The 15,650-nt window shown below is 45.3% G+C and overlaps 1 protein-coding gene across 1 annotated transcript in view; it reads left to right on the plus strand.

Moving 5' to 3' along the window:
* Window positions 1-319: 319 nt before the first annotated feature.
* Window positions 320-15,650, plus strand: part of ACY3 (aminoacylase 3) — an 81,820-nt gene continuing 66,489 nt past the window's right edge. Inside the window, exon 1 of the mRNA XM_073597076.1 lies at window positions 320-597. The gene's annotated coding sequence lies outside the window, so the exon portion shown is untranslated. The remainder of the gene's footprint in view (window positions 598-15,650) is intronic.

The following is a 15,650-nucleotide window of genomic DNA, read 5'->3' on the forward strand; positions in this document are numbered from 1 at the left end:
TAAATGAAGGGAAGCATAGAAGGCAGAGACAGCCAGGCAAGTAGCATTTTCAGAAGGAGTTTACAATGGTGAATTCCGCAAATCTCTCACAACTGGTTCTATTGGTTGAACTCGACAGACGTGATTTTTTTGCGGGGAAATATTTCCAGGGGCAAGTCTGCACAACCCAGGACAGTTCCTGACCAGTGGGATGAGCAAGCTCTGTGGTCATATTTGCAGTAAATGACAGTAAAGAAGCTGATGTGAGTTCATTTTATATTTTTGCTGCAGGCCCTGGCATGTAGACTGTTGATGCAGTGACAATGTGTGCTACTGTCATATGACTGCATTGTCTGAGAGCACACACACGTGAAGTCACGGATGGTGTAGGGTCACGCTGGACAGGTTGGGGGGGGGACAGTGCGATCACCTGAGCTGTGCTCTGCAGTTGAAGCTCACGTGTGACCTTTGGCCCCAACTGAATTCCTGGGGTTAATACCTAATTAGAGTAACTTGTGGATTCCATTGACACATTGCTGCAATGCCTGATCACACAGATATCAACTAATAGGTGGGAAAGTCCGGAGAGAGCGTGAAAAAGAGAACTCATTGTGAGAGGTAAGACTCAGCATTGTTCATTATTCTTTTTGTTTGTTTTTGCTTAATAGGCCTGTCTTGTGCTGTAGGATTTGCACCGATCAGCTATAACTTTATGATCACTGGTTAAGTAAATATCATTGATTATCTCATTACAATGGCATCTGAAAGTCTGTGGGATATATTAGGCAGCAAGTGAACATGTTGTCCCTGAAGTTGACGTGTTGAAAGCAGAAAAATTGGGTATCGCAGTTTGTTGTGTATGGAGCTGCGTAGCTGCCGAATGGTCAGGTTGCCCATGTTGACCCGTGTCCACAGCCAAAAGCGCCTACAAAGGGCATGTGAGTATCAGAACTGGACCATGGAGCAATGGAAGAAGGTGACCTGGTCTGGTGAATCATGGTTTCTTTTACATCATGTGGATGGCCGGGTGCATGTGAGTCACCAACCTGGAGAAGAATTAACACCAGGATGCAGTATAGGAAGAAGGAAAGCCGGCAGATGTAGTGTGATACTTTGAGCAATGTTCTGCTGGGAGACTTTGGGTCCTGCCATTCATGTGGATGTTACTTTGACATGTACCACCTACCCAAACATTGTTCCTGACCAAGTGCATGCCTACATGGAAATGGTATTCCCTGATGGCAGTGGCCTCTTTCAGCAGGATACTGCTCCCTGCCAGCACTGCAAAAATGGTTAAAGCATAGTTTGAGGAATATAACAATGAGTTTGAGATGTTGATTTGGCTTCCAGATTCTCCAGATCTCAATCCATGGAGGACCCACCTCACAACTTGCAGGATTTTAAAGGATCTGCTACTGAAGGCTTGGTGCCAGATACCAAAGCATACCTTCAGAGGTCTATTGGTGTCCATACCTCGATGGGTTTGGACTGTTTTGGTGGCAAAAGGAAGACCTACTCAATATTAGGTGGGTTGTCAAAAAATTATGGCTGATCAGTGTAAATAAAAAGTGCTATTTACTACAGCAAACCTGATTTTATTTAGCGATGGTCATCCATCTATAGAAAGCTCTATATAGAGTGGGGATGGAAAGTATTCAGACCCCCTTAAATTTTTCACTCTTTGTTATATTGCAGCCATTTGCTAAAATCATTTAAGTTCATTTTTTTCCTCATTAATGCACACACAGCACCCCATATTGACAGAAAAACACAGAATTGATGACATTTTTGCAGATTGATTAAAAAAGAAAAACTGAAATATCACATGGTCTTACGTATTCAGACCCTTTGCTCAGTATTTAGTAGAAGTACCCTTTTGATCTAATACAGCCATGAGTCTTTTTGGGAACGATGCAACAAGTTTTTCACACCTGGATTTGGGGATCCTCTGCCATTCCTCCTTGCAGATCCTCTCCAGTTCTGTCAGGTTGGATGGTAAACATTGGTGGACAGCCATTTTTAGGTCTCTCCAGAGATGCTCAATGGGGTTTAAGTCAGGGATCTGGCTGGGCTATTCAAGAACAGTCACGGAGTTGCTGTGAAGCCACTCCTTCGTTATTTTAGCTGTGTGCTTAGGGTCATTGTCTTGTTGGAAGGTAAACCTTTGGCCCAGTCTGAGGTCCTGAGCACTCTGGAGAAGGTTTTCATTCAGGATATCCCTGTACTTGGCCGCATTCATCTTTCCCTCGATTGCAACCAGTCATCCTGTCCCTACAGCTGAAAAACACCACCACAGCATGATGCTGCCACCACCATGCTTCACTGTTGGGACTGTATTGGACAGGTGATGAGCAGTGCCTGGTTTTCTCCACATATACTGCTTAGAATTAAGGCCAAAAAGTTCTATCTTGGTCTCATCAGACCAAAGAATCTTATTTCTCACCATCTTGGAGTCCTTCAGGTGTTTTTTAGCAAACTCCATGTGGGCTTTCATGTGTCTTGCACTGAGGAGAGGCTTCCATCGGGCCACTCTGCCATAAAGCCCCGACTGGTGGAGGGCTGCAGTGATGGTTGACTGTCTACAACTTTCTCCCATCTCCCAACTGCATCTCTGGAGCTCAGACACAGTGATCTTCGGGTTCTTCTTTACCTCTCTCTCCAAGGCTCTTCTCCCCCGATAGCTCCGTTTGGCCAGACGGCCAGCTCTAGGAAGGGTTCTGGTCGTCCCAATTTTCCATTTAAGGATTAGGGGGGCCAGTGTGCTCTTAGGAACCTTAAGTGCAGTAGAAATTTTTTGTAACCTTGGCCAGATCTGTGCCTTGTCACAATTCTGTCTCTGAGCTCTTCAGGCAGTTCCTTTGACCTCATGATTCTCATTTGCTCTGACATGCACTGTGAGCTGTAAGGTCTTATATAGACAGGTGTGTGGCTTTCCTAAGTCCAATCAGTATAATCAAACACAGCTGGACTCAAATGAAGGTGTAGAACCATCTCAAGGATGATCAGAAGAAATGGACAGCACCTGAGTTAAATATATGAGTCTGAATACTTAGGACCATGTGATATTTCAGTTTTTCTTTTTTATTAAATCTGCAAAAATGTCAACAATTCTGTGTTTTTCTGTCAATATGGGGTGCTGTGTATACAGTAATGAGGAAAAAAATGAACTTAAATGATTTTAGCAAATGGCTGCAATATAACAAAGAGGGAAAAATTTAAGGGGGTCTGAATACTTTCTGTCCCCACTGTATGCTTACAATGCACCTTCTTAAAACTTTGCTTACAAATGGGAACTGTAGAGGTTAAAGTACATGTAAATCCTAACTGAGTGACACTGTTTGCTCTGTGCACTGCGTATCATAAACAATTTTCATGTTTTTCATCCTTAGTTGTTGTAGGAGATCAGTGTTGCTGATCTTCTACAGACTCCTTGCAGCCACTTCATGTCCACATACACTCCAGACATGGCTGCATGGCATTTCTCAGGGCTGGTTTTCTGATAGTGATAACCATGGACCATATTTGTGTAATGTGTGTTGGAAACAAGGTAGGGTCGTGACAGGGTAACAATGCAAGGAGCACAGTTATAAAGAGACAGGAACGAAGCATTCACCCCATAACAGGAAGTACCTGACCAAGGACCTTCGTGGCAGGATCACTGAGTATTAGCTCCCTCTTCTCAAGCCATTTATTTCAGTTATACAAAATCAAGCAAAAATTTAACGAAATTAAAAAAACTACCAGAAGTGAATGAAAGAGTTAAAAAATGATAAGGGTAGTAAACCCAAGCATGAAAAAATACACTGACAGGCAGGGTTTTTCAAAACAGAAGGGACCCTAGAGGTTTCTTCTGTCATAAATGACCCCCCTGCCTGTCACCAGTAATGCGATCTGAGCCGCATGAAGTCACCGCAGTCTGGCCATTTAAGCGGCCAAAGATTCGGAACCAGGAAGGAAGACTGGGCTAACATTGAAGTGCCGGGGACCAGGGAGAGCCGTGACAGCCCAGTGCTGGAGGGCTCTGTTGGTAGGTAAGTCTCTCTCATAATGTACTAGTACATTATGACTTAAAGGGGTTGTAAACCCTCGTGTTTTTTCACCGCGTTACTCGCAATCCGAGGTTCCACTGAAAGTTTGTTCTTAAATTGAATTTGTATGTACTGTAAGTTGGAACATGTACATTTTTTTAAGTGTAATTCCGGCCAAAAAAAAAAAGTTTTATATTTTTTTTGGATAGCATAGGGAAGGGTTAACACCCCTGTAACCTTTGTTTGGCTGTCTGTGCCCATGTTCAGAAGATTTCACCTCACTTTCTGTCCCTGTGACAATTGGATTTTGAAAGTTTTGGATTGTTGTGGAAACATTTTTCCCATGATAACTCTTATGCCCTGTACACACGGTCGGATTTTCCGATGGAAAATGTCCGATCGGAGCGTGTTGTCGGAAATTCCGACCGTGTGTGGGCTCCATCGGACATTTTCCATCGGATTTTCCGACACACAAAGTTTGAGAGCAGGATATAAAATTTTCCGACAACAAAATCCGTTGTCGGAAATTCCGATCGTGTGTACACAAATCCGACGGACAAAGTGCCACGCATGCTCAGAATAAATAAAGAGATGAAAGCTATTGGCCACTGCCCCGTTTATAGTCCCGACGTACGTGTTTTACGTCACCGCGTTTAGAACGATCGGATTTTCCGACAACTTTGTGTGACCGTGTGTATGCAAGACAAGTTTGAGCCAACATCCGTCGGAAAAAATCCTAGGATTTTGTTGTCGGAATGTCCGATCAATGTCCGACCGTGTGTACAGGGCATTACAGGGGTGAATTTCCCATCCTAGGGATTTATTTCATCTCACATCCTGTTGTCTCCCTCCGTTTGTAAGTATAGGTCGTATGTAAGTCAGATGTTTGTAGCTCAGGGACTGCCTGATATGTCAGTTAATGTCAGTAATACAAGATAAGACTGAAAGGGGTGAGGTGGGGAGTAGAGAGATAGATTTGGCTGTCATGAGCATAGAGATGGTACCGAAGCTGTGGTAGTTTATTAAGGAAGGAGGTGTACATAGAGAAGCGAAGGGGTCCATGGACAGAACCTTGATAGGGTTGCCACCTTTCCTTCAAGCCAAACCTGAACATTTAAGCGGCCTGGGCCAACTTTGGGTGTCCCAAGGTGAGTAGTACTGCGGTGCGCATTGCGTGCCGCAGTGAACACCGAGTGTGGCCAAATTACTCTTCCTGACAACATCGCCCTGCCCCCCCAGTAATGCCAAACCTTCCCCTAGAAGGCCGCCTGCAGCTCCTGGGTGGCAACAGATTTGTGTGTGACTATCTTGGTTACTTGGGGAGACACAGCCCAGTTTGAATCATAGTGTCTTTTTTCAACCTCACCTACTATGTAACAAGTCCATCCTGTCCAACCTATGTCAGTCTACCTGAAACTCGGACACATGATTTAAAACCTGGACTGTCCAGGTGCATCCTGGACAGGTGGCAACCCTTAACCTTGGGGGATCCCTACAAAAAGAGCAGTTTTTGGTGGAGAGGAGAAGATAGAGTTGTAGGCAACACTGAGAAACTCTTCCATAGGTAGGAGGAGAACCAGAAAAGAGCAGAGTCTTGGAGGCCAAGAGAGTGGAGTTTTTTGAGGAGGAGGGGATGGCCAACAGTATCAAAGGCCGCAGAGAGGTTAGGTATTATGATGAGTACGGAGTAGTGCCCATTGGTTTTGTCGGTTGGTAAATCATCAGCGAGTTTTAGTAGGACAGTTTCTGTGGCGTATAGCAAGCGAAAGTCAGACTCTATTGTAAGGGGTCAAGAAGTTTGTTTTCAGCTGAGCGAGTTGTAGACTAAGCATTCGAAAAGTTTAGAGGTAAGTGGGAGCAAGGAGGTGGGAAGTTGTTCAGGCTGGTGGGTTCCAGTGAAGGCCTTTTAAGTATGGGGGGTGATCAGCACATGCTTTGGGGGGGGGGGGGGGGTGCTAGTAGAGAGGGAGAGATTAAAGCTTTGATTGGGGGAGCATAGGACAGAACAAGAGGGTGACTGTAGTAGTTGTGAGGGAACAGGGTCCAGTAAATGGATGGTAAGGTGGGCTTCTGCGAAAAGTTTGGTGACCTCTTCTGTAGTAACAAGGTCAAAAGAGGAAAGTATTAAATGTGGTTTGCACAGGGTATGTTACATTGGATAGATATCTGTGCAGTACTGCCCTCTGAACTCAACATAAGGCTTCATTTTTACAGAGGCATATGACTACCTCTGGCTGCTGTGTTGGGTTAAGAGGGGTGGTCAGGGGATGATAAAAGCACGGCTCAACTGACAATTTTTACCACCCTGAGCCTGGGCTCACACTTGTGCGATGCGGGAACCAGCACAATTACAGGTTCCCGCATCGCATCTCTCCCGCAGGCAGTTTACACTGCCCTCTGCGAACCGCTGCGGGTGTGAATATATTGTTATATATAAATTAACAAGTGATGGCGCCAAACAAATAACTTGGTATTTAACAAAATCCAGAAAAAGCTGCCCCTTTTTCAAGTGAACTGATCACCCATAAACGTATACAACAAAATAAAAAAGGCAGCGCTAATTAATCAAAAAAATATAAAGACATATATGATTACATCACACGTATATAAAGTGCATAATTAAGGTTGGAACGCATGCTGAGAGTCAGAGGAACGGCGCCTTTCCCCGCTATAGAGCTGTATATGCCAGTGCTTATAGCACCAACGAATGTAAGTGTACAATCTAGCCGTTTCTGGTTTATCCTGTGCAAGCTATATTGCGCTATGTGATGTACTCTGTTTTTTTGAGCTTTTGCCTGCATACGAATTTAAAGATCTATCAGTTGATGCCAAATAAGCCAAGGATCATCTCCCTTTGATGTGGCTTATTCTTCTAAGGATCTGAATCCTATGCAAGTTTTTCCATCTAGTTATTTGGTGAGTTTGTTTCTTCTCACACAAGTGTTGGTGGAGCACGGACAATTAAAATAACCTATTACACATTTTTTACTTTTTTGGTCTGTGGACTTTTTTTTCTAGCACATTATATACATGTCATGTAATCATATATGTCTTTATATTTTTTTGATGAATTAGCGCTGTCCTTTATATTTTGATGTATATGTCAATGCATTGCTAATGACACCCCCAGATTCGCAGTGCGAACTGTGAACTCGCACAGGAATCGGATCGCATAGGTGAGAACACTCATGCGATCCAATTTCAGTGTGGGGGGGGGGAACCCCTGCACTTTTTTCTGTGAATCTAATGCGAGTTCAGCCATACAACTGTATGGCTGAACTCGCATCGCACAGACATCGCGGTGCGGGTGCGAATCACATGCGATGTCTGAGATCGCATATGTGTGAACCTAGACTAAATGAGCCCTAAGTATTCATAAGGGGTTAAAATATTGAAAAAGGATTTTTTTTTTTATAAATGAATACAAAAGCAGGACCTGAACTGTCAAACTGATAGCTTAGTCCTGCAGATTATGGGCTCATTCACATAGACACAGCGAGCCATACACTGACAGAATTCACCAAATTTCTGTGCCTGGTAATCGTGTACAGCTGCCTGTACAAATCAATGACAGGCGGACAAATGCTACGCTTGTACGTACATCTGAGAGGTTACATGCATGCAGATACAGCCCTGGATTCTAATGCAGACGTACATCCAGAATGTCTGTCAGCCTGACATTGATTTGCACAGGCTTTGGACGGTAGCTGTACATATGCCGTCCGCGGATATACCCTGAATTCTGTCATTGTATGGCCCTCTGTGCTCATGTAAATCCAATCCATATCCAGGGAGAACGTGGATCTCCCTGTGTAATCATCAGAGCTTTAGAAATAGATAAAAGAAAGAGGGCACACTGGCCTAGTGCATTATCCCACACATTTTATAAAACAAAAAAAGAAAGAAAAAGGATAATATTCACAAACATAGGTAGCGTAAAAGCTCATCTGACAACACTACTTGGTATAAACACAAACGAATACCTTAAAACCCTTTTCATAGGCGCTTTAGAGCTAGAAATAGCCTCTGCTAAGCGTCTGAAAACCGCCTCTCCTTCATTCCAGGGTGACTTTTCACACTGTGGCAGTGCGCTTGCGGAACGGGAAAAAAAGTCATGCAAGCAGCATCTTTGGGGTGGGTTGGGAGCACTGTATACAGCGCTCCCAAAATGCCCCTGCCCATTGGAATGAATAGGCAGCGCTTTCAAAGCGTTTTGAAGGCGCCGCAAAACTGAAGTTTTAACTCCTTGTCAGTTGCATTTTTCCAGGTTAAAAATGGCGCCGGGTCCTCTCGGCGGCACTCGGGTCCTCTCAGCAGCTCTCGGGTCCTCTCGGCGGCTCTCGGGTCCTCCGCAGTCCTGAGCGGAGCCGAAAGTAGCCGAGTGTACTTAGGCTCGGCTCGGCTGACAGTCACGCCCAGTCCCTGTGTTATGTCCTTCATAGGGTAGGACTGAGCGTGACTGTCAGCCGAGCCGAGCCGAGTACACTCGGCTATGTATCTCGGCGGCTCGATCCTCCACTAACAATCGGCGGGGGAACGGCGTATAACACGCACCCACGATTTTCCCCTGATTTTAAGGGGAAAAAAGTGTGTGTTATACACCGATAAATACGGTATATATAGTCTAGAGATGTTTTATATATGTACAAAAATGGAGGGTTTATTGGTTGGCTGGTAGTACTGGCAGTGATTAGTGTACACAATAATGAATAGTCTAGCCAGAGAAGCAAAAAACAAAAGTTTTAGAGAGGAATAGAAGGAAAAACCTCCTAGCTGTTGTATAGCATACAGCTCAATCAGCTCCCAACTCTTAGGAGCTGCATGAGGATCCTAAAGAAACCTCCACTAAGGCCCCATTCACACCTGAGCGTAGCATTTTCAGGCAGAAACTCGCACGTTTTTGCCATGATGTTGTACAAGTCAAAAGGTCACCAATGTAAAAAGCAGAAAAGCACCTGTAATCTGCCTAAAAAAAGTTCCAGAACTTGTTTGAGCTTCAGGCGTTTTGGAGCTTCTGGCTTCAAACGTTTTGGAGTGGAGATGTGAACCATCTCCATAGAGAATAATCGATTTTTTCCCCTCCAGCGTTTTGTAGCTTCAGGCTGGGTTCACACTGGTACGACAAACGCTCCAACATTGGGAGCTAATGTCACATGACGTGTGAAAATCAATGTTTCTATGGGAGCTGTCTTAACTGGTCCAACACAAGTCGGTCCGACATTGAAAATGCTCCCTGCACTACTTTGATCTTACTTCAGCATATTGAATATCACTGAAGTGAGATCAAAGTCGGATCGCCGTCTTTACTGATTTTTTTTAAAAACCTGCATGGGTTCCCCCCTCCAAGAACATACCAGGCCCTTCATTCTTGTATGGATTTTAAGGGGAACCCCCAGGCTGAAAAAATGGCGTTGGGGTCCCCCCAAAATCCATACCAGACCCTTATCCGAGCACACAGCCTGGCAGGTCAGAAAGGGGGTGGGGACAAGCGAGCGTCCCCCCTCCTGAACCGTACCAGGTCACATACCCTCAACATGGGGGGTGGATGCTTTGGGGCAGGGGGTCCCGAAGTACCTTGTCCTCATGTTGATGAGGACAAGGGCCTCTTCTCGACAACCCTGGCCGTTGGTTGTCGGGGGCTGCGGGTGGGGGGCTTAACAAGGGGGCCACCAGATCCCAGACCCCCACCCAAAGTGAATATGGGGTACATTGTACCTCTACCCATTCACCTAAAAAAAAAAGTGTCAAAAATAAAACACATTACACATGTTTTTTTTAAAGTTTTTAAAGTAATTTATTAGGCAGCTTCGTCATCTCTTCTGATATCTTCTCCCCTCTCCGGTTCCTCCTGATCTCTTCTCCCCTCTCCGGTTCTTCCATGTCCTCTGCTGACGTCTTCTACCTCTGTTGGTACTTCTCCCCTCTCCGGTTCTTCTCCCTCTATCCGCTGTCTTCTGCCGGGTCTCCTCCACTATTTTCTCGCTCTTTTTCCCGATCTTCTCCGCTGTCTTCTCCCTCTGTTCTTCTTCTGATGTTGACTCAATGCTCTTTCCCTCTCTAATGCCGGGTGCGTGGTGTGCCACTACTTATATTGGCATGGGGCGGGGTCAACGGAGGCACGCCTCTTATGACGTCACCGCCCATCATGCCCCAGATGGTGACGTCATAAGGGGTGGGGCCTCCACGTGACGTCACACAGTGACCCCGCCCCATGCCAATATAAGTAGTGGCACATCGCGCACCCAGCATTAGAGCGGGACAGAGCATTGAATCAACATTGGAAGAAGAACAGAGTGAGAAGACAACGGAGAAGACCGGGCAAAAGGGCGAGAAGATAGCAGAGGAGACCTGGCAGAAGACAGCGGACAGAGGGAGAAGAACCGGAGAGGGGAGAAGAACCAACAGAGGCAGAAGACCCCGGAGAGGGGAGAAGAGATCGGAAGAGACGACGAAGCTGCCTAATAAATTACTTTAAAAACATGTGTAATGTGTTTACTATTTGACACTTTTTTTTTTTTTAGGTGAATGGGTAGGGGGGTACTCCATACTCATTTACATTGGGTGGTGGTCCCCTTGTTAAAGGGGGCTTCCAGATTCCGATAAGCCCCCCCCCGCTCGCAGACCCCGACAACCAACAGCCAGGGTTGTCGGGAAGAGGAACTTGTCCTCATCAACATGGGGACAAGGTTCTTTGGGGCACCCCTGTCCCAAAGCACCCAGCCCCCCATGTTGAAGGCATGTGGCCTGGTACAGTTCGGGGGGGGGGGTGCTTGCCCTGTCCCCACTCCCTTTCCTGACCTACCAGGCTGTGTGCTCAGATAAGGGTCTGGTATGGATTTGGGGGGGGGGCCTGAAAAAACTGCGTGGGGGTTCCCCTTAAAATCCATACCAGACCGAAGGGCCTGTTATGCTCTTGGAGCAGAAACCCATGCCTTTTTTTGGGTTTTTTTTATTTGGCATGGAGTTTCCCCTAAAGATTCATACCAGACACAGTGCCTGGTATTGTCGGGGATCAAAGTCGGATCCCTGTTCATTGAAGTCGGATGCATGTCAGACTTCAAATCGCAGGGCAATGTCGGATCCAAAGTGGTACAACTGTCGTGTCGTACCAGTGTGAACCCGGCCTCAGGCTTCACGCTACAAAATGCTCAGGTGTGAATGGGTCTTTATAGTGATAAGTGCGGCTGCCTATGATGTATATGCCTCAATCTAAGTCCTGAATGGCTCCCAGACTGGCTGTATCTGGCAAATTCTAAATAAATCTGTGCGAATTGCACAGGAGCCCTGTGCGTCTTTTGATCCATTTCAGGTCCGAATTCAGCCCAAAATTCAGGCTGACATCGGACCTTAACCACTTCCCGCCCGCCCTATAGCGGATTGACTTCCAGGAAGTGGTTCTGTTATCCTGACTGGACGTCATATGACGTCCAGCAGGATAACATGCCGCAGCGCGCCCCGGTGGAGGCTCTTTGCCACGTGATCAGCCGTGTCCAATCACGGCTGATCACACTGTCAATAGGAAGAGCCGTTGATCGGCTCTTCCTCACTCGCGTCTGACAGACGCAAGTAGAGGAGAGCCGATCGGTGGCTCTCCTGGCAGAGGGGGTCTGCGCTGATTGTTTATCAGCGCAGCCCCCCCTCAGATCACCCCACTGGACTACCAGGGATGCCACTAGGACCACCAGGGAAGGGGCAACGTGGATGGCCAGGTATGTACCCCATGGCCATCCACATGTGCCCAATCTGTGCCAATCAGTGCCCACAAATGGGCACTGATTGGCACTATTATGTCAATGATCTGCCCAGCAATGCCCAGATCTGCCCAGCAATGCTTTATCAGTGCCACCTGTCATTGCCCATCTGTGCCACCTGTCATTGCCCATTGGTGCCACCTGTCAGTGCCCATCTGTGCCCATCTGTGCCCATCAGTGCCCACCTATCAGTGCCCATCAGTGCCACACATCAGTGCCACACATAAGTACCCATCAGTGCCACCCATATATACCAATCAATGCCACCTACGAGTGCCCATCAGTGCCGCCTATGTGTGCCCATCGGTGCCACCTATGAGTGCCCATCAGTGCCGCATACTAGTGCCACCTATCAGTGCCCATCAGTGCCACCTATCAGTGCCCATCAGTGCCGCCTATCAGTGCCCATCATCAGTGCCCTTTAGTGCCACCTCATCAGTGCCACCTCATTGGTGCCACCTCATCGGTGCCCATCAGTGCCGCCGTATCAGTGCCCATCAGTGCCGCCGTATCAGTGCCCATTATTGAAGGAGAAAGCGTACTTATTTACAAAAAAATTTAACAGAAACAAAGAAAAACTTGTTTTTTTTCGAAATTTTCAGTCTTTTTTTATTTGTTGCGCAAAAAATAAAAACCGTAGAGGTGATCAAATACCACCAAAAGAAAGCTCTATTTGTGGGAACAGAATGATAAAAAATTTGTTTGGGTACAGTGTAGCATGATCGCGCAATTGTCATTCAAATTGCAATAGCGCTGAAAGGTGAAAATTGGGCTGGGCGGAAGGTGTCTAAGTGCCTGGTATTGAAGTGGTTAAACGGTCAATGGAGACGCACCGGACTCCTGCTGTGAGCCTCTGCGTGTTATAGTGTGAAATCGGCCTGAAGGAAATAGATATATTCCTTCATATGTTCAAAATCTTTCTTTATGTTAATTGACTTCTCAAATCATTTTTTACAGTCAAGAATTGTCCTTCAAAATTATAAATATTTTTAAAGGGGAACTGCGAAACAGAATTATTTCTTTATAAAAGGCAGATAAGTAAAGCCCTCATTCAAGCCAGATAGCGTACATGATTTCAACTGAAAAATTCACCTAGCCTCTGTTTTTTATTAGGTATTTATCCAGATCTCCCTTTCTTGATCCCAGACATTGGCTATTCAATCGTATATCGCCAATGTGCTCCAAGACTCGTTGACAAAACTGACGAATGGTCTAGCCCACATATAGTTTGGAACACGGTCGCCTAGCTGCCTGCATAGATCACTCCTTAACTGCAATTGAAGAAGGATTTTAATTGAATCATTGTGCCACCTTTTGGGTTCAAGAATTCCTTCATCGTGGGGATATACGTACATGCTAAAAAAATGAATAAAAACCAAGCGCTGATGTGGATAGATATGTGTGATATAAATAAATTGTGCTTAAAAATATATATATATCAATATAGTTAGTGCTATAAAAAAATCAGTAAATTAAAGCTGCTATCAATATAGGGTGATCAGATAACCAAACAAATAGTACTAAGTATAAAATTGATGCACTATTTATTTAAAGCGCATCAATTTTATACTTAGATATACGTACATGCCTTACAATGGCCACATTTAAATGCTATCCATGGCATGGGTCGTTCTGGTAGCCACGTAGTGGTTACAGGTTGTGCTGCAATTTTATCAAGATGACTATGTACCAGCATGCCCCTTAAATCCCCCCCCCCCAATATAATCATTGGATTCTGGGACAGGACACCATGTAGGTACTTATCATGTAAGATATTCCAATACCGCTTTATGACATTAAAGATCTGGCCAGACTGATTAGAATATTGGCCAATAATTTGAAGACCTGTCTGTTTGTCTATTTTCTTCTGCCACTCAGTAGACTTTGTCTTGGAATGTCCTTTACCTTATGATATGATCTTTTAAGGTCCTGCATTTTATAGCCCCTATGAGAAAAATGTTCCATTTACTTTCTGCCTCAAATGCCAACTCAGTTGAGCAATTTAGTTTTGCTCATATGAATTGGCCGGTGGGTATACCCTTCTTGACGGATGATGGATGGTGGCTGTCCCAGTGGAGTAGGGCATTTGTGGATGTAGGTTTGCGATATATTGTAGTCTGAATTACACCCTTTGCATCCCTTAATGGATAAATCCTCAAAATTAATACTATTGTAATCAATCTCGCTTGTGAAGTACATGCCAATTTTGTTCCTATTCAGACAGTTTACAAAATCCTCAAAGATTTCTTTAGTGCCCTGCCACAACATGAATATGTCATCAATGAAGCGTACCCAAAGTAGGATCCTTGATGTATACTGGTCCATGGTCTGGGTACGCTCCCACCAGCCCAAAAAAAAATAAGTTGTCATACGTCGGTGCACATGCTGTGCCCATGGCGGTACCTTCCCACTGCCTATACATTTTACCAGTGGTGGCCGGTGCGAAATACTTTTTGCAGGGGAGCAGCAAACTAACCCCACCCCCCCCGTGGGAGATGGAGGGGAATGTGGCAATTGATACCCCCGCAGGAGACGGACGGGAATGCGGAGATTGACCCCAAAACAAACCCCCCCGGGAGACAGATGGGAAGGTGATCAGAGGCCTTACCTTAGGAGGCAGGGGGAAGGAAGAGCCAGCCGTTGCTTCTCCTCCCGGCCAAACAGTGTGTCCTGAGACCCGATTGGCCAGGGAGTCCTAAGACTCCCTGGCCAATCAAGTCTCAGGACATGCTTCCTGATTGGCCAGGAGGAGACTCAGGAAGACAATAGCGAATATTATTATTAATAATAATAATAATAATAATAATAATTCAATATTGTCACACAACTGGGTGGGCTCAGGGCGCAGTGCTCTGTGCCCCGAGCCCACCCTTTTTTTAAGCCAATTAGAGCCTCGGACTCTAACCAGGTGCTTAAAAAAAATCCCAGTTAGAATCCATGCGTCCAGCGCCCTGTATGTAGATTAGGGCCTGGGCGCATGGATTAGGGGGGAGGCACCCCTGCGCCCCTTATGGACGGGTCACCACAGCATTTTACCATCAAATAAAAAGAAGTTGTGTTCCAGCATGAATTGAATTTGCAGGCTTGTAACCCCAATTGATGTCCGATATTGCTATAAAGGGCTTCTACATCCAGACTGGCTAACCAAGTATTCTCGTCCAGGACTATATCAGTCAACTTGTTGACAAAGTCCCACATGTCCTCAATATACGATGACAATTCATAGACAAATGGGCCCATGACAAAGTCTATATATCTACAGGCTCCCTCTGTCGATTAAGCGAAACATGTAGATTTTAGAGTTTTGGGAACACTAATATTATTTCGGGTACAGCATGGTTTTGTAGGGATGTGTTTTTCAGAATTTGGCTGGCAGATATAGTTTAACAGCTTTTATGAGGCAGGTTTGATTAGTCTTCCAACTCTTGAGGCAGTAGCTTTGTTTAGGATGACCAATTGTTAGACTTTGGCAGTACCTAGCTTTATATGAGGCAGGTTAACAAAGTATATGCAGTTTTTTTTCCGAGGTAGGCCAGTTTTGAAGAGGCGGTTATTCTGTCAAACCTTGGCAGGAGACCTTGTAAGGGTAATTTGTATATTCAAGTGTACAATATAGCAGACTTGTAGTATCCCTATAGGAACAGGGATTATAGTAGTTTTGTCATAGCTCCCAACTGTCCCTGATTTCGAGGGACTGTCCCTCATTCAGAACAAAGTCCCTCTGTCCCTCTTTGCTCCTCATTTGTCCCTCATTTTGGTCTGATCTATATAGTTGTATATAAAATGCACTACTTACCTATCAATAATGTGTTTCCCAATGCTAAACCTTTCATCCAATTTCTAAATTGCTGCATTTGTAAATTCAGAAAGACAATATAAAAAAATAGTAGAG

Source organism: Aquarana catesbeiana, linkage group LG08 (genome assembly GCF_042186555.1).
Source record: "Aquarana catesbeiana isolate 2022-GZ linkage group LG08, ASM4218655v1, whole genome shotgun sequence".
Lineage (NCBI taxonomy): Eukaryota > Metazoa > Chordata > Amphibia > Anura > Ranidae > Aquarana > Aquarana catesbeiana.